The sequence below is a fragment of the Canis lupus genome, chromosome X, assembly GCF_003254725.2.
Source record: "Canis lupus dingo isolate Sandy chromosome X, ASM325472v2, whole genome shotgun sequence".
NCBI lineage: Eukaryota > Metazoa > Chordata > Mammalia > Carnivora > Canidae > Canis > Canis lupus.
Genome location: NC_064281.1, coordinates 116,255,842 through 116,275,591, shown reverse-complemented (window position 1 = coordinate 116,275,591; position 19,750 = coordinate 116,255,842). Strand labels below are relative to the sequence as shown.

The 19,750-nt window shown below is 38.5% G+C and overlaps 1 long non-coding RNA gene across 4 annotated transcripts in view; it reads left to right on the top strand.

Annotated features, from left to right (window-relative positions):
- LOC112668459 (uncharacterized) overlaps window positions 1-19,750 on the top strand; it is a 136,121-nt gene that overhangs the window by 97,160 nt on the left and 19,211 nt on the right. For all 4 annotated transcript variants that reach the window (XR_007409354.1, XR_007409355.1, XR_007409356.1 and 1 more), the window contains 4 exons: window positions 3,132-3,305; window positions 5,131-5,232; window positions 13,099-13,192; window positions 16,188-17,530. This is a non-coding gene — a long non-coding RNA (uncharacterized LOC112668459). The remainder of the gene's footprint in view (window positions 1-3,131; window positions 3,306-5,130; window positions 5,233-13,098; window positions 13,193-16,187; window positions 17,531-19,750) is intronic.

The following is a 19,750-nucleotide window of genomic DNA, read 5'->3' as shown; positions in this document are numbered from 1 at the left end:
TTGTGGTTTTAATTTGCATTATTTTATTTACTGAAGATGTTAAATATCTTTTCCTGTACTTTTTATTATTCACCTATCTATTTGGATGAAGTGTTTATTGAGATCTTTTCCTTTTTTTTTTTAGTTCTTATTGATGAGTTTTCAGTGGATTTTCTATATTCTGATTACAAGTCCTTTGCAGAAATGTGATTTGCAAAAATTTTCTCTGTCTGTGGTTGTTATTTTCAGTCATAACAGTATGTTTTGCAATGGAAAAGTATTCAGTTGTGAGCAAGTATAATTTATCATTTTTAAATTTTATGATGTGCTTTTCATGAGATATCTGAAAATTCTTTGCCTTACTCAGAGTCACAAAGATCTTCTCTTTTTTTCTTTTATGATTTTTACATTTTACTTTTCACATGGAAGTCTTTAATCCATTTTTATTTATGTTCTATATACAGTGTGATGTATTTCTCAAGATTGATTTTTTTACATATGGATATCCAGTTGTTCCAGCCTATTTGTTGAAAGGCCAGTCTTTTTTACAATGAGTTGTCCTTCCATCTTTATTGAAAATGAATTGACTATATTTCTGTGAGTTTATTATGGGACTATTTTTTTCCCTATGTCTATGTTTATCCCTTTGTCAGTAAAAAACTATCCTGAACATTGGTATAGGTCTTGAAATTGAGTAGTGTGAGTCCTTGAAATTCTATTTTTTGGAATTGTTTTGGCTATTCCAATTCCCGTATATCATTAAATAAGTTTTAAAATTAGTATGTGGATATCTACAATATAATCCAACTGGGATTGAAATGAATTAGTAGATGAATTAAAGGAGAATTAATACCTGTCATAGAAGAACCCCAAACTCGTAGAGAAGAACAAGAAATAACCACACTATAACTCCCTAAGTGGTAATAATACACAGTGGACAGAACAAGTTCATTTCTCATAACATAGCAAATAGCAGGAGTGTCAGCATGATTGCCCCATTTCCTTTTGCCCCTGAATACTATTAGGTGATATAGTAGACCAGATGGTTGTGTATCATTTGGATATTGCTGCAACTGAGGAACACAAGTACAGCAGTTTAGCATGTTTTGTAGCAAGCAGCAGCCAAGTCCCCTTCTCCCATGGGTAAATATTTGCAAGTTAGTCATGCTATAGTCATTTTGACCTACTTAGTTGCCTATGTGATCAGCTGGAGAAACTTCTCAGTTTCGGAAGGCATTGATACTTGCAGTTTGTCATACTCAGTAAAGGCATGCAGGGACATTTAGGGCATATGATAGACTATTGCTCTGAATAATACTTTCATAATATTTATTATAATACATGAACATGACATATCTACATTTGTTTATATCTTCTTCCATTACTTTCATACTTTCATCAGTGTTTTGCTGCTTTCAGTATAGAGGTCCTGCATACGTTCTGTTACATTTATATCCCCATGGGGATTTTGTCCATAACAATCTTCATAGCACATGTCATATAACTGAATCAAAGACAGCTGAAGGATTTGCCTAAGGAAACATGCTAACCTGGAATAGAATGATAACAACAATAATCATGGTAAAAACAGACATTTGCACAATGCTTCATGTCCTTCACTTCATATTTCCTATGTGCCAGGAATATTTCTAAGCTGTTAATGTACATGTATTCAGCTCGTCTTTACCAGAACCCCCTAAAGTGGGAACTGGTGTAATCACCCTTATTCTACTAGTGAGAAAAAAAAAGGAAAAAGAAGTTTAATAATTGCCTTAAGATTACACATCTGGCAAGAGGCAAAAGTATTATTTGAAGCCAATCAGACACTCTCCAGTATCCAAGCTTTAAGTCAATATATGGCCCTACTTCAAGTCCCTTGATTCTAAATCTAGCAGTAGTATGTATTGAACATCTGAGGCAGGTAGTCTCCTATGTAGAGTTTGGATAATGGCCTTGATCACAAGGTGAAGGAGGTCTGAGAAAACTCGCAAATACTCATGCCTGAATATGAAATGACCTAGATTGGAATGGGGTACATTTGCATCCAGGATCTTTAACTCTTATCTGAGGATACTAGGATGTCTTATTATGTTTTGCCTACCAGCTTCTCCTTGGGATTACATCATTGGATGTAATGGAATGAGATAGAGAAGAAAGTTGAAAGTTTTGAACATTGCACAGAGAACTACAAGTAAAATCTTTCCATCAGGGTTTTCAACAAAGTAACAGCAAAAAAAGTTTTTGAGATACTTAAATAATGTTGGTTTACTAGACAGTATCTTGGACCAGATCTAGATTGAAGTCGAGGTATGTTCCCATCTTTGCGTAGTGAATTTTTATGTAGGTTAAACCTAGAATACCAAAAAAATTAAATAAATAAATAAATAAATAAATAAACCTAGAATACCATTCTTGTTGTTGGCTGACATTCAGGCATTGGCAGTCTAGGTCTCAACAAATAGAAAACACTCACCTTTCCCTGGCTTGCTAGAGAGGGAGGCTTCATCCTTGCCTCTTTTCCTTTTACAATAGGTAATGGTAGATATGAATTGGTATAAATTACTGAAACCACCATAATCTCCTTATTTATAGGTAGATAGGTAGATAGGTAGGTAGGTAGATAGATAGATAGATAGATAGATAGATAGATAGATAGATAGAGACAAATCCACAGCTTTTGTTTTTTTTTCTTGTTAAGTGTTCAGTTCTCTTCCTGATGAATTAAATGACTAAGCTAATACCATATGTGAATGTAAAGGGCTGAGCGGGGGTGGTTGGGAGGGATTGATGTTAAATTCTCTGCCTGGCAGCTCTCTAAGACCTTCAGAGTCATAGATATTGAGCAAGTTTCTTGTCTACTCTGTTCCATCTGATAATATCCCTAGTGGGAATAAAGGAGAAGGGGCTCTGACCACAAATAGGAATCAACTTGGGGTGCCAAAGATGACTTGGGGAAACCCAGTTTAAGTTTAAAATTTAGTTTTAACTTACTTTCTCTCCATGTAGTGAATAACATAGACAGGTTTATATTTTTCCAAATTTTCACCTTCCTAATCCACAATCTTTTTGGTAACCTGGTTTTCACACTGTTAAACCAAGAATGTTTTTTGGTCTGGAAATCTATTTACCTACTTCCTTCTATGTTATCTTAGGATGTTTGTCTAGGCCAAAAAAATACATACACATGGAGGCCTGTGGCTCACAATGAAAAATTTGGAAAGATCCTCTCTACAACAAGACCTCTGATAAAAAGCGGAGAATTTCAGAGAGATGGAACAGTGCATTTCTAGGGTTTAAGCTATTTTCTTTCTTGGAAATTAATCCAGGTAAGTTAAACATTTTGTTTCCTCTCTGGGGTAAGAGGAGAAAAGACATTTCTACTTTCTACCAGTGTCTCTCTCCTTCTCTCCCTTGACATTATTTATGCATGTATTCTCTTCTTCTTTTGTGGTTTTGTCATTAAGATTTGGAACTCCCAATAAGGGTGTATTAATTTTCAACTGCTATATAACAAATTACTCCAAATTAACAGCTTAAAACAATACATATTTATTATCCTGTAACTTCTATAGGTCAGCAGTCCATCTATCCACAGTTTAACTGTTTACTTGGCTCAAAATCTAACAAGGCTGACATAAAGGTCTTGACTAGAGTTGTGATCTCATCTGAACTCAAAGTTCTCTTTCAAAATTGGCAAAATTCACTTCCTTTCAGCTATAGAATTGAGACTCTAACTTTTTAGAGAAGCTCTGTTGTTCCTTGCCATTGACTCTATCCAAAACATGGCAATTTGCTTTATTTTTTTTCTAAAGATTTTATTTATGTATTCATGAGAGACATACAGAGAGAGGCAGAGACATAGGCAGAGGGAGAAGCAGTCTTCCCACGGGGAGCCTGATGTGGGAGTCGATCCCAGGGCCCCAGGATCATGCTCTGAGCTGAAGCAGACACTCAACCACTGAGCCACCCAGGCGTCCCGGCAATTTGCTTTCTTTCTTTCTTTCTTTTTTTTTTTTTTTTAAGATTTATTTATCTACTTATGATAGACAGAGAGAGAGAGAGAGAGGCAGAGACACAGGCAGAGGGAGAAGCAGGCTACATGCCGGGAGCCCAACGCAGAACTCGATCTTGGGACTCCAGGATGGTGCCCTGGGCCAAAGGCAGGCGCCAAACCGCTGAGCCACCCAGGGATCCCCAGCAATTTGCTTTCTTAAGGCCACTCTCTCTAGTCTCTAGCCCCCCTTTTTCGAAGTGGGTGCTATTTTTTTAAAGATTTTATTTATTTTTTCATGAGAGACACAGGGAGAGAGGCAGAGACACAGGCAGAGGGAGAAGCAGGCTCCATGAGCAGGGAGCCTGATGTGGGACTTGATCCCGGGACTCTAGGATCATGCCCTGGGCTGAAGGCAGACGCTAAACCACTGAGCCACCTGGGATCCCCACGAGGTGGGTGTTACTGCCTTTTCAGAGGTAATGGTGATGGGCCAATGGATCAGTCATTTCCAACAGGGCTAGGAAAAACATTCAGACAACCCATTAGATTATTTCATCTCACATTTTAATGATTTCATCAAAAAGGAGATGGAAAGGGGGTAATTATATGCAAATTTTCATTCTGGTGATAATCCAAAGACACATTTTTTAAGCTCAAGATATTGATAACATATTGGCAGCTTCTTATCCCCACTTACTTGAACCATACCAGCTGTCCAAAATATCCTAATGGTAATGAACATGTTCAGAGAAAGAGGTCGGTGAAGAGATACTGTACCCTCTTTTAAAGAGCTTACCTAATTAGGTCAGATCTATTCAGGATAATCTACCTTTTGATTAAATCAAATTCAAAAGATTGGTGACCCTAATTACATCTGTAACATCCATTTGGCTATAAAACATAATATAATCATATTAATGATATCCTATAAAATTCAAAAGTTCTGCTTGCACAAAAGAGGAGAAGAGTATGCAGGGCACGTGCATAGGGACTCATCGTGATGCTATCTTAGAATTCTGCTTTCCACAAAGGTACTTGCAAGTTTGAGGTTGAAGTTTGGGCTGGGGAAGGATGTGGTGGGTGTGTTGATGGAAACTTCAGCTTTGGAGGAAAACAAATAATATATAAAGCATCACTTCTAATGACTTAAAATTTAGCAGATTGACACAAATGAGGATATATCTTGTCTGAGTGAGTGAAGAAAGAAGAAAGGATCATTCTCTCTCAGCCTGAAAACCTGCAAGTCAAGCATGCAGCAGGTGAGGTGATACTAATCCAGGGAGAGATGGAAGAGGGAGGGCATTGGGGTAAGTGTTTCATAGATTTTTTGGATAAATCCTGGGTGCCCTGTGAGGGCTGGAAGCATCAGGTATTATGAAGGTTAACCTGGCTGGGGAACGTTGGGGCAGGGCTGCCACATTTAACCAAACTTTGTGCAGTGCCCCATTCAAAAAGGTGCCATTCAGGTATACTAAAATATGATTGGCACTTTTTTGAGTGTGGTAATTCACAACATGTACAACCACAAGTGGTGGCCCTAGGAAGAGGTGTCATGATTGTGCAGAGTTGCGTTCACTTTGGCCAAATCACCATCCTCTCAGAAGACTCTTAAATGCCTCTGGAAGAACAGACCTAGGATCTGAGGGCCCTAGGGAAAAGTTCCCATTCAGTTTCTCCAAAGACATACATATCTTTGTTGAAAAAGGGCCTGAGACCTTGGAACGAGATTTGGATTGGGTCCATCACCATCCTTCTCTTTTGCCATTTCCTCTTGTACATTAAAGCCACTTTTCTTAGGACCTTAGAAGCTCTTCCTACTTTAATATCTTTTCTGATATCACTGTATCAGTAGCAGTTCTGATGGTGACTGGAACTTTTCATACAGTTAGTCTCTTTTTTTTTTTAAGATTTATTTATTTACTTATTTATGATAGACATAGAGAAAGAGAGAGAGAAGCAGAGACACAGGAGGAAGGAGAAGCAGGCCCCATGCCGGGAGCTCAACGTGGGACTCGATCCCGGGACTCCAGGATCGTGCCCTGGGCCAAAGGCAGGCACTAAACCACTGAGCCACCCAGGGATCCCCTAGTTAGTCTCTTAACACGTTTTATTTTAATTACTTTTTGTGTCTTCTGTGAAATATAAACACTTATTGAAACGATAAGAGGTTTTGCCTCTCAGACCTTTGGAACTAAAGACATATTGCGTAGACTTTTCTCTCTGTTCTTATGGGATCCCATCCTAATCAAGCTTCTTCAAAGAGAGACTAGAAGACTAGAGAAACAAACAGGTAAAAGACGGCAAGCAACACAGTCCTGGAGACCATTCCAGAACTGTGGCAATTCATGGGAAGCACTATGCATATTGTATATTCCTGCGTTGGGAAATTAGTATAACCTGATGTCCTCAGGCTTTGAATTACAACTGAGCATTGAGTTGGCAATTGGTGTTCGTCAATATTGCTGTCCATTTCCCCACAGCTGCTTGTCTTTACCTCAAGCCTTGGTGGAAATTTAGGTTGTAATGAAGAGAATAGAAATTGCTCTAAATATGTTTACGAATGCACAATATGTGTCTGCTGTTGAGTGTTTGCTCCGTTCTTTCCTACACTGAGTCTCAGATACTCTTGATTTGAACTAGGCTGTGAAAGTGACTACTTGATATCTGTTCTCAAACTGGGTATATTTGGGAGGGTGTGTGTATGTGTACGTATGCACCTATGTTTTTGGAACTCTTGTGTTTGTGAGGGTACACCGTATTGTTCATTTTTTGTGTTTTTGATATATGGATTTGATTCTTGTTTGGTCTTGATTTGTTTGTTGTCCATTTATATTTTGGTTTGTGTGTTTGTTTTTTGTTGTTTTAGGACTTTGTGTGTGTGAATTTATATTTGGATGTTTTTAAATTTCATTTATTTATTCATGAGAGACACAGATAGAGAAAGAGGTAGGACACAGGCAGAGGGAGAAGCAGGCTCCATGCAGGGTGCCTGATATGGGACTCGATCTCGGGTCTCCAGGACCACGATCCAGGCCGAAGGTGGTGCTAAACTGCTGAGCCACCCGGGCTGCCCTATATTTGGATTTTTTATGTTCTTTGCTACTGATTATTTGATTTGTGTGGTGTGCATGTGTGTGCTTAGGAATTTGCAATTTTTTTCTTGTTATTATTATCATTTTAATTGGGTTTATTCCGTGAGTGTATATGATTATCTGAGTCATGATTTGTTTTTGTATTTCTGTTTGCTAGAATGGTCTTTATATGTGTTGAGGATTCGTTTGCTTTTATTTGAGTTTGGGTTCATTCCTTTGTTTTTTGTCATTGTCATTTGCTTGTTTCCGAGTTTTTGTTTATGGTTTCTCTTGGCAGTTAGTTTCAGATGTCCCTGAAATGTATAAAGCTGTTGAAATGAATAATTTGAGGTTACTGAGAGAGAGAAAGATGGGGCAAGGCAGAAGAAATGGTATTGGGCTTTGGATCGATGAAGAACAATATTCTTATTTTGGGGAAAACTCTGTGAAGTTTTGTAAATAATCTTCCTAGAAGTAAAATTTACATATGATAAAATTTACTATATTTAGTTGTGTAATTTAATGAACTTTTATAAACATATTCAATAATGTAGCTAACAGCCCAAAATTTCTGTCAGCCGCTCAAATTCCTTCATGTCCATTTGTGATCAATCCCCTTCCCTTCCCTTTGGACCCTGAAAACCACTGATCTACATTTTGTCACTATAGGTTTGTTTTTTCATAATTTCAGGTAAATGAAATCATACAGAATGTAGTCTTTATATGTTTGGTTATTTTTACTTAGCATAATACAATTACTATTCATGAAGTTGTGTGTGCTCCTTTTTATTGCTAAGTAGCGTTCCATGGTATGGATATACCAGTGGTTTTAATCCATTCACCTTTGAAAGATACTTAGTTTGTATCCAACTTGGGGCAATTAAGAATATAACTGCTATAAACAGTTGAATATAGCTTTTTGTATTCATTTCTCTGGAGTAAATGCCTAGCAGTGGGATTGCTGAGCCACATACAAATGTATGTTTAAGTTTGTAAAAAGCTGCCAAACATTCAAAGTGCTGTACCATTTTGCACTACCACCAGAAATGTCTGATATCTCCAGTTGATGCACATTTTAACTTTTGATTTTTAGTTATATGGGTCTATTTCTGAACTCTCTGTTCTATTCCATTGATCTATTTATCTGTTCTTTCACCAATACCATACTTTCTTTATTTCTGAAGCTTTAGATACTAAGTGTTGAAATCAGACAGTGTTAGTTCTCTAACTTTGTGCCTATTTTAAAAAATTGATTTGGTGGGCACCTGGGTGGCTCAATTGGCTAAGCACCTGCCTTTGGCTCAGATCATGATCCCAGGGTCCTGGGATCCAGTCCCATGTCGGACTCCCTGCTCAGTGGGGAATCTGCTTCTCTCTCTCTCTCTCTCTCTCAAATAAATAAAATATTTTTAAAAAATAGAAATAAAAATTGATTTGGCTATTCTGGTTCTTTTGTTTTCCCTATACATTTTAGAAGCACATCATTGATATTAACAAAAACTTCCAAGGAGATTTTGATTTGGATTGTGTTGAATTTATGGATCCATGTGGGAGAGATCTGACATCTTACCTTAGTGACTTCCAATACATGAGAACAGTATATGTCTTTATTTATAGCTAAGTGTATAATTTTGTTCTACATTATGGTACCATTTAAAGTATTTAAATTATAATTGTTCATTGCTAGTATATAGAGATACTACTTATGGTTTGCTGCCATCTCTCAGGATCACTGTCTTTCAATGCCTGATTTCTGGTAACTTGTAAACTATTGTTTCCTATATTTTGGCAGGTATTTTTCATTATTTCAGGTGAGAGGATAACTTAGTTTCCTGTAACATCAGCTTGGCTAACATGCACACTTAGGTGCTGGCTCTAAAATTGGCAAATGTTTATCAGCATTCAGAGAGCTGCTTTCTTTTGAGTCTAGGTACCCTTCCCACACTTCGATACTGGGCTGCCTCAGAGAGCTTTCTTAAATGCCTCCTAAATTGCAAAATGTAGAGATTTAGATTCTAGGGGAGAATCATCTATAGATTATTATAGTGATTTAAATTCCTGTGTCTGAAAGTGACCTGACCAGATGGAAATAAGACTTGCTAGAAGAACATAGCCCTCACTTCTGTTTTATGAGTCCTTTTCTGCTCTGTAGTTCTGAATTTTCTCCCTTCACCCCCCCCCAAACTCTTAATCTTTTTTCACCTATCAGTTCCCTTCACTATTTTCAAAACTTTCCTTTCTTGCTCCCCAAATTCTCTTCTGCTTCTCAGTTTCCCTCACAGCTGAACCAAAACTTTATTGTAACTCAGGGATGGAAGCTACTTCTTTCTTTATGAACCTAAAAGTCTTTCCATTCTTCTGGATATACTTTTGGATATTATATGACATTACCAAATGATCCAGAACTTTTACTCTCTTAAGACTCTCTTATTCTTGTCACCCCCACCCCATATATATATGTGAAAGGAGGAAGGGCAAGGAGAAACCAGTATTCAGAGAGCCTTATACGATGAAATATTAAGTTGGTTTTTATATCCCACTTTTATGTCCCTTCTTAACCTCGTGTGTGGGACAGTGGGAACGGGTGATGGAAGAGAGAGGGAAGAGGGGAAGAGAGAGATTGAGAGGTCTATAAGCCTGAAAGCCTCAGGATTGGAGCAGTGTGTGAGAATCAGGTTGCACATTTTACATTTCTTCTTGGGGTAACGGGGGCTTCCTGATGTTCCTCTCCTTTAATCTACACTGAAGGCTGAATCGACTTCTTTTTAGGGAAATTTGCTGCCTACCTTAAACGAGGAAATTTGGGTTGGGGAGGAAGGAGGAAGAAAAACACTATTTTATGTACTAGCATTGCTAACATTGAACAGCATGTATGTAATTAGAGTACTTTTGTTTTGGGTTTTATAATTTTTAAATTATTTCTCATTTTAGTTTTGCTGGTGTTTTTTGCCAAGGTGTTTATGTTTTTGTGCATGTTATGTATTTGGGATTTTTTGGAAGGGGAATTTTACAATTGTGGTTAAATATATAGAACATAAATTTTAACCCTTTTTGAGTGTACAATCCGGTGGCATTAAGTACATTCTCATTGTTGTACATCCGTTATAACTATCTGTCTCCAGAACTTTTTAGTCATTCCAGAGTGGAATTCTATTTGCATTAAACAGTAACTCTTCATTTATCTCCTCATCCCCCGCCCTTGGTAACCTCTATTCTACTTTCTCTCTCTGTGAATATGCCTATATTGGGTACCTCATAGAAGTGAAATTGTACATTATTTGTCCTTTTCTGTCTTGTTTATTTCACTTAATGCCTTCCCGTTTCATCCTGTTATAGCATGTGTCAGAATTTCCTTCATTTTTAAGGCAGAATGTTCCTTTGTATTATATACCACATTTTATATTATCTATTTATCCACCATGGACACTTGAATTGTTTCCACCTTTTGGCTATTGTGAGTAATACTGTGTGAATATGAGTGTACAAATATCTGTTCTAGTCTCTGCTTTCAGTTATTTTGGTTATAAACTCAGGGTTGGAACTTCTGGACCATATGGTAATTCTTTTTTTTTTTTTTTTTTTTTAAGAACTACCATACTGTTTGTTGTAGCAGCTCCACCATTGTACAATCCCACTAGTAGTGCATGAAGTTTCCAATTTCTCTACATCCTGTCAACACTTGTTATTTTCTGTTTTGTTTTTGTTTTTTATGATAGACATCCTAATGGATTTGAAGTGGTATCTTATTGTGATTTCAATTGCATTTTCCTAATGATTAGTGATCTTGATAATCTTTCTTTGTGCTTATTGACTGGAAATTTTTTAAAAATACTTTTAAATTCAGTTTTGATCTCTTTATATATTACTATATATTAAGAGATCAAAACTGAATTATATATTATATATTATATTAATATTATATATTATGTTAATATATGTTAATAAATCAAAACTGAATTTGAGACTGGATTTGAGACTTAGACTTGAGTCATTGTAGTATATGGACTAAATAAAATTTTAGTCTCAATGTTCGGGGACTTAGGCCCATCCAGATTAAATGTCCCTCAGCTTATTCTCCCTCCCCATGGCAAGTAATTTAGCCAATTGTGTATTTTATTCAATACACCCATCTCTGTCTCTACAGACTCTTGTAAAACTCATCTCCCTAGCACTTAAAGTATAACTGACTTGGGGTGTGTGTGGATTTCTTTCACCTACTTACTTCCACCATCTTTCAGCCTCATTTTTTAAAGAGAAAGAGGGACACCTGGAAGCCTGTGCCTCCAAATGGAAAGATTGGAAAAGATCTCTCAACAGCAGGAACTCTAAGAAAAGTGGAGAAAATCCAGAGCTGGGAAGGAAAAATTGTACACTCCTGGGCCCTAAGATAGGCCCTAAGCCTATCTTCTCTCTTGATTCCCAGAAAGGTCAATGGGCTATAACTTATCCAGGAATGGTGAAGAAAATGGGATTTCTGTCCTATGAATTCTAGCACCACCTTTAAATTGTCTTTTCTTCTCTTTTGAGTTTCCTGCATGTTTACCTTGCTTCTTCTCAGGTATTGGAGTTAAGTTGTAATAGAATTCTGACCAAAGGACTGGGAAGGTTGGGGCACAGAGGGATGTGGTGGGTGTGTTGGGAGAAGCTTTAGCTTTAGTGGAAAGAAAACCATATTTAATATGCCACTTCTGACAACTTGAAATTCAACAGGAAAATGTTGATAAGGTTCTTTCTCACCTGAGGAAGAGAAAAAGGGAGGAAGGCTTGTTTTCTCTCAGCTTCTAAACCAGCACATTAAATATGCAGCAAAATCAGGGGATGCTCACTCAAAGGAAGGTAAGAGAAGGACAGTGGTGTCATCATTCACATGCTAGAAGTTCTGCATCAGATGAAAACTGCGTGTATGTATATGGGCAGGGCCACCACCTTCAGCTGAGTGTAGTGCTCTACTTGAGAGGGTGACATTCACAGATACTGGACATGACTGTCACCTTTTTTGAGTACAGTAATGCACATTTTATACAATCTATATGGTGGCTATAGTGATGAGTGTTTGAACTGCATACACAGAGCTGCCCTCCTTTGAGTCCAAGTATCAGATGAAAACTGCGTGTATGTGATTGGCAGAGCCACCACCTTCAGCTGAGTGTAGTGCTCTACTTGAGAGGGTGACATTCATAGATACTAGAACATGACTGTCACCTTTTTTGAGTACAGTAATGCACATTATATACAATCTATATGGTGGCTATAGTAGTGAGTGTTTGAACTGCATACACAGAGCTGCCCTACTTTGAGTCCAAGCACCATCCTCCCACTGCTGGGACTCTCATAAGCATGTCTTGAGGAGCAAAACTTAGAGACTGGGGACTCCTGGGAAATCACCCATTGAGGTTTTCCAGGGATTGGTATACCCTTATGAGAGGTATGCCCATGCAGGTATAAAAATTTGTAGTGAGGATATGGCTTTCCTTTTTTGTGCATGCAGAGCTTCTACTGTAGGCAGAGCCCATGAACTCTTTATGACCCCCTGATTTTTCCTAGTAACATTCCATATAGTACCCCAGCCTTTCCCTTTTCCTTTGGGGCTTTTCAAATTCCCTCCTGCCTCAGAAGCTTCCCTTTATACTCAAAACTTCTCTCCTGTCTAGCACTGAAGACAAGTCTTTTCTCAGGGGTTTAGATACACTTCCCTACTTAGAAAAGTATACACACACACACACACACACACACACACACACAGAAAAGTATACACATTTTCTTCCAAAGTATATGTATATAAATATGAACTTATATCTAAATATTACTTAAAATACATGTTTATGTATAGCCATACAATTCTTTCTGAATTCACCATAACCATAGGGGTGAAGAATGTCCTTAGAACATTTAATGTGGTTAGTTCCTTTTTCTGTATTTAATGTTTTATATTTTTTAATTTTGCAAAAAGATGAAGGGAGGAGAAAGTACTTATCTCAGAACTCTTGAGAATGAAGACATGTAACTTTGTCTTTTCCCTTCTACATTCCCTGAGTTGTTCCTTCTTAATTCAAGGTCTTCACAAAGAAAAAGCAAGAGTCATAGAAAAATGGATGGCACTAGACTGCTGGAGATGATCTGCAGGACTGGAGAAGTAACTGGGAAGCAGGTTGTATCCACTATAGTGCTGGGAAATGGAGCTGGGGAGCTGCCATAATGATGCCCCCTTCCAAATGAGTTCCCACAAACCACACTGCATCAGCACATTGAATGGGCAAGTGGAAGTTTGTGGAATTTTGCTGTCATCTCAAACCAGTTATATGTCTTACTCCAAATCTTGAGGAAAATTTAGATTATGACCAAGAGGAAGCGAATTCCTCTAATTTATCTACCAATATTATTACATTATTACCTGTATACAACCAGTGTCAAATGCTCAAGAGGTGTGCTCCCTTCTCTTGAGCTTTAAGGGTTTCTCTGGGCAGAAAGTCTCACACCCTCAGATTTGTACCAGGCAGTGACAGTGATGCCATTGTAAATTGTTCTCAATTTGATTCTGTGCTTATTTTTGAAAAGGCGTGAGAGTTATGTGTGTTGGTGTTCATAAACTAGTTGATTGGTTCATGCATATATTGCATTGCTTGAATTTGGTTTGAGTTTTCAGATGTTTTTGTTTAGTAATAATTGTTTATTTGGACTTCGGTACCTGGTTTCCAGTGCAGAAGCCTGAAGGACTGAGGTGTTTGACTTTTTTACTTAAATAATTACTTTGGGCGTGGGATGTAATGAGCACTGGTGTTCTATAAAACTGATGAGGGGCTCCTGGGTGGCTCAGTTGGTTAAGCATCTGCCTTGGGCTCAGGTCATGATTCTGGGGCCCTGGGATCAAGTCCTGCATCAGTCTCCCTGCTTGGCTGGAGCCTGCTTCCCCCTTTCCCTCTGCTGTTCCCCCTCCTTGTGCTTTCCCTGTCATATAAATAAATAAAACCTTTAAAAAGAAAGACTGATGAATCAATGAACTCTACCTCTGAAACGAATAATACACTATATGTTAATTAATTGAATTTAAATAAAATAAAACAATAACTTTAAAAAAGGATTACTTTGGGAGTAGCAAAATAGTTTTTAATGAACCATCCTTAATATCAGTAATAATTAGAAAATCAACAGGACAATGCCAACATAGATTATTCTTCCTAAGGAAGAGGAGGTGGAGGGAGTTTATTCTACTTTGCTCCTGAAACCTGGCTCATTAAGGATGCAGTACCAGAGGGATACCCAGAGGATACAAGAAGAAGAGCAGTGGCATGGGGGTAATAGAGGCACTTTGGTCAAATGTCGGTGTCTATTCAAAGGCTTAAAGGTGTGAGAGTGGAGTTAAAGCTTCATGAGGGATCCCTGGGTGGCGCAGCGGTTTGGCGCCTGCCTTTGGCCCAGGGCGCGATCCTGGAGACCCGGGATCGAATCCCACATCAGGCTCCCGGTGCATGGAGCCTGCTTCTCCCTCTGCCTATGTCTCTGTGCCTCTCTCTCTCTCTCTCTGTGACTATCATAAATAAATAAAAATTAAAAAAAAAAAAAAAAAAAAAGCTTCATGAGACAGGTCTTTGAACAGGGCTGCCACATCCGGCCACTTTGTATACAGTGCCCTCCTCATGTTGATGTGATTCACATGACAAAGCTGTGAATTTTGCCTTTTTGAAGAGGAGTCTTGTACAACATGTTCATCAACATGTGGTAGTCCTGGGGGTGGGGTGGAGCTTCAAGGACAGCTATCCTCCTCTGAGTAAGGGGCCACCTCCTCAGGGCTGAGCTATTTCAGAAGCACATCTAGAGAGGCCTGATCAAGCAAAAGAGGGTTCTTGGAAAATCTTCTCATATACCTTCTCTAGGGATTTGCACCACCCCATTGTTCTAGAAAGGCCTGACCAAATTTGAGGGAATTTTGGAGATGGGTCCCTCTCTATAGTCTCAGAATTCCTTCTTTCTTTTTTTTTTTTTTTTTTTTTAAGATTTTATTTATTTATTCATGAGAGAGAGAGAGGCAGAGACACAGGCAGAGAAGTAGGCTCCATCAGGGAGCCCGACATGGGATTCGATCCCGGGTCTCCAGGATCAGGCCCTGGGCTGAAGGCGGTGCTAAACCGCTGAGCCACTGGGGCTACCCAGAATTCCTTCTTTCTGAAGAAATTCCTGTGCTCAAAGCTACTGCTCTGCTCTCAACCTTCAAATTTCCTCATAGAAGCCTTCTCCTTCATTTTCTACCGTACCTAGAATCCCCCTCTGCTGAACTCCGAAGCTCTTTACTCTTTCATGGATTGAACCTAGCTGTTTCTTCAGGGTCTAGAAGCTCTCTTTTCTTCTTCTTCTTTTTTTTTTTTAAGATGTTATTTATTTATTCACGAGAGACACAGAGAGAGAGGCAGAAACACAGGCAGAGGGAGAAGCAGGCTCCTTGTGGGGACCCCGATGCGGGACTCATCCCAGCACCCCAGTATCAGTATCACGACCTGAGCCCAAGGCAGACGCTCAACCACTGAGCCACCCAGGTGCCCCCCTCTATCTTCCTTTAAATATCATTTTACATTTTTCTCTGGTCACCATATCAGTAGGAGACTAAGATGGCATGCAGAAATTTTCATGCAATAAATAGATTTACTTTTTTGTAAAGTTTTGTGTAAAGGCATGACAAGATGTGATCATTGACCTCTCAGAACCTTCAAGAATGAGGAAATATTGTATTGGCTTTTTGCTCTTATTTCTTTTAATCTAAAAAATTCTTTTCGATTCCACATATAAGTGATACCGTACAGAATTTGTCTTTCTCTCTTAGGCTTATTTCACTTAGCATAATGCACTTTGTGTCACAAATGGCAATTTTCTTCTTTATATGGCTTAATATATATACTTATATATATGAATAACATATATTCATATATATGAATATAAATATAAGTATAATAATATATATACTTTTATATATATATGAATATCTAATTTTCACAGCACCATTTATTGAACTTTTAGTGTCTTCTCCCCATTGTCTGTTTTTGACACCCTTGCCAAAGATTATTTGATCATATGTGTATGAGTTTATTTCTGGGCTAGTCTGTTTCTTTGGTCAGTGGGTCTGTTTTTATGCCAGTTCTCTTGTTCATTTTAAGTGTCACTCATATCTCTGGGCTCTCAGAGGAGAGAGCAAGAGAGTGAGCAAGCACCAACCCCTGAAGATCATTGCTGGACTGAAGAACAACCTGGGAGCCAAGGTATAAATGTTACATTTCTATGTGGGGGAATGGGATAGAACCTGGTAACCTGTGCCGTATCACCTCTCAGGTAATCTCTCTTAAATCATCAGGGTATTGAGTTGACAACTGACATTTGTGGATTTTGTTGTCAATCTCTGTAACGTCATATAACCCAAAAGCCTCACCCAAAGCCATGAAGAAAGTTCAGCTGTAGCGAAGAAGAGAGAAATTTTTCTTCTTTGTGTTCTAACATTGCTACCAGGGCACCACATCTGTTTACTTCGTATGGTGTTGTCCACTTCTCTCTTTCCTGAATTCTCAGAATTTCCCTGTGCAGTAAGGGTCATTTATCCCTAATAGGTGCTGGATTGTAAGAGGGACTCGTGTTTGCTCACAGCTTTTGATTTTATTGAGGAGTGAAGTCATTTTTTGGTGTGAAGTCATTTTTTGGTGTGTATGTTTTGGAGTTTTGTATTTTTGTAAGGATATACTCGATGGTTTTTTGTTCTTTGTTTTTTTTTTTTTTTTTTGGTGTGGGGTATTTTTTATTTATGGAATTCTTTTTTTGTTTTTATGATCTTTTTGTTCATTGAAATTTAGTTGGTGCATTCTTTTTTGTTGTTTGCTTGTTTGCTTTTTGGGTTTGTTTCCTGTGGGTTTTGTGTATCTGAATTCTTTGTATCTTATACATTCTTTTTAGTTTCCTGCTGGTGGTGTTTTTTTTTTTTTTTTTTTTAATGTGTTATTGGGATGCCTGGATGGCTCAGAGGTTGAGCGTCTGCCTTTGGCTCAGGGCATGATCCCCAAGTCCCGGGATCGAGTCCCACATTGGGCTCCCTGCATGGAGCCTGCTTCTCCCTCCGCCTGTGTCTCTGCCTCTCTCTCTCTCTCTCTGTGTCTCCCATGAATAAATAAATAAAATCTTTAAAAAATAATGTGTTATTTAGAATATTGCACTGTACTGTTTTGTGTGGATTGGGGCTGTTTTTTTTTGTTTTTCTTTTTTGGTTTCATTATCTGCATGTTTATTTGCATGTATTTGTATGTGTTTGTATGTGTTACTTTTTTCTGTGTGTTGATTTTTAAGTACATAATGCTGTTCCTTTCTGCTGCTTCAGACCTCCATCTCTTCTCATAGGATGCCAAGCTAAAGCTCACATGGTTGTATAAAGAAGAATCAATGTGTAAAGAAAAAAAAAATTCTGTCCAGCACTGTTCTAATTGAGCTCTACTAGATCTGCAATATCTGCGTATAATGAGTGAGTTAAATTATCCTTTCTACTTAAAAACTGACTTTGGGGAAATAAAGTGGTTTTTCTATGTGCCAACTATATTAAATTGAGAAGTAGAATAATGCAGCAAGTATCCTAAATCTAAGAGGAAGAGGGAAAAGGCAAGGAAGAAGCCTTATTCTCAGTCCTAAAATCTATCCCGTGAAATGCATAGCAAGTGCACAGGTAGGTACTCAGGGGAAGGCAAATGAGAGGGGAGCATAGTGGCTGCTTTCCAGGCCTTTTGGTTGTATTCTGCTGATTCCTCATTGAGAGTATTAAAGCGTTGATTGTCCTAGCATAGTGATGAGGGTGTTGGGGTTTGTGCGGGATCACCACCTTTACCTATGGTGTGTGCAGTGCTCCACTTCAGGAAGTGCCATCCATGTAGCTAAAACCTATGATTGGCACCTCTTTGAGTGTAGCAATGTGCAACAGGTACAACATCAGTGCTGGCCCTGAAAGAGGCAATAGCTGCACACTAGTATCATTTTTTGAGTCTTAGAGCCACCTGGTTCTAAGAACCTGCTGGTTCAACTCATGGGGCCCTTTAAAGAGCCCTCTAAAATCTAAGGAGGGAGTGTCCCAGGAAAAACCTCATTTGTAGGTTTCTTTTTAAAAAGTCAGGCCTGCTGCCTTCGGCTTATCTGTGTTCAGTGCCCTACTCAGGGAGGCGTCATTCACATAAGTTGATATATGAATGGCACCTTTTTGAGTAGGGTAATGTACAATGAGGACAACATTTGTGGTGGCATTGGCAATGGTGGGTGGAACTTTAGTGACAGAGCCACACTTCCTTGAGCCCTGGTACCTTCAGTGACAGGCCACCACCGAGTATTCTCTGAAGCACCTCTTGTGAAACTCAATCTAGAATTAAAGGACCCCCTAGGAAAATTCTCTTGTGTAGATTCTTCAAGTAATTATAGCTCTTTGTCCACAAAAGGACCAACCACACTTAGAACGATATGCCCCTTCTCTGGTTATAGGTTAGTTTTTCCTCAATGCACAACAAATACACACCCTGCCTTCAAAACTCCCAAAAACTTGATACCTCTTTGCTTTCCTCCCAATAGTCAAGCTTTCTGTTTTAGGAAGCCCAAATACCTTTCTGTCCTCCCTTGCTGAATTACATGCGTCATGGAGTGATGCTCTCCAATTCCTTTGAATATGCTTGTGTAACTTCATGGTAATGCTATCATATCATAAGATATTCATATATTGGGGGAGAGAGAGAGAGAGAGAGAGACAGAGACAGAGAGAGGAATCGATGGTAAAGAATTGGCTCATATTATTAGAGAGGTTGTTAAATCACAGGGTGAGCTGGCAAGCTAGAGACCAAGGAAAAACCAATAGTGTAGTTTTGGTCTGAAAGCATGTGGGCTCAAGACCCAGGAAGAGTTGATATTTAAGCCCAAAGGCAGGAAAAACTGGGATCTTGGCTCAAGGTAGTCAAGTAGGAAGAATTCTCTGTTATTCAGTGAAAAGTGAGGCTTTTTGTTCTATTCAGGCCTTCGACTGATTTCAGGAGGCTCACCAACATTAGGGAGGGCAACCTGCTTTACTCAGTCTGCAATTTCACTATTAGTCTCTTCCAAAAACACCTTTATAGAAATACCCAGAATATGTTTGACCAAACATCTGGATACAATGTGGCCCAGTCAAGTCAACACATAAAATTAACTGTCACAAGTCCATTCCTTGTCAACTTGGAACCCATATGTATCTCCTTAAAGCCTCCTTAATCTCCAAATGAAGACATAGCCCTGCCCAACATGATACATTTATCCTGAGTGCAACTGAAAATCCACTAACTTCTTCCCAAGATGAGGAGGTAAAGTCCTTCAGTGACGTTTGCTCTTCCCCTTGATATCCTTTAACTGAAATATGATATAACACTTAAAATATTAAACTACTCTGATATGAAGTCAATACATCTTATGTTACATGATAAGGTGACAAGAGAGGGTAGAAAATAAACAAATTTGCTATATAGTATACATACATATATTCATAAGTTAAGGAAGACATGACATTAGTGTGCATGACATCATGACAGTTGCACATTTTTGTAATTGGTTATATGTTTGTAGCTATTATTTATAACTGCCTTCTTCCACTATCCATGCTATATTCCCTCTGCCTTCAGCAACCACTTCAGCTGGTTCTGGTTCTTTATTTGATGGGGTTACCTAAACCTTAATTCCTGAA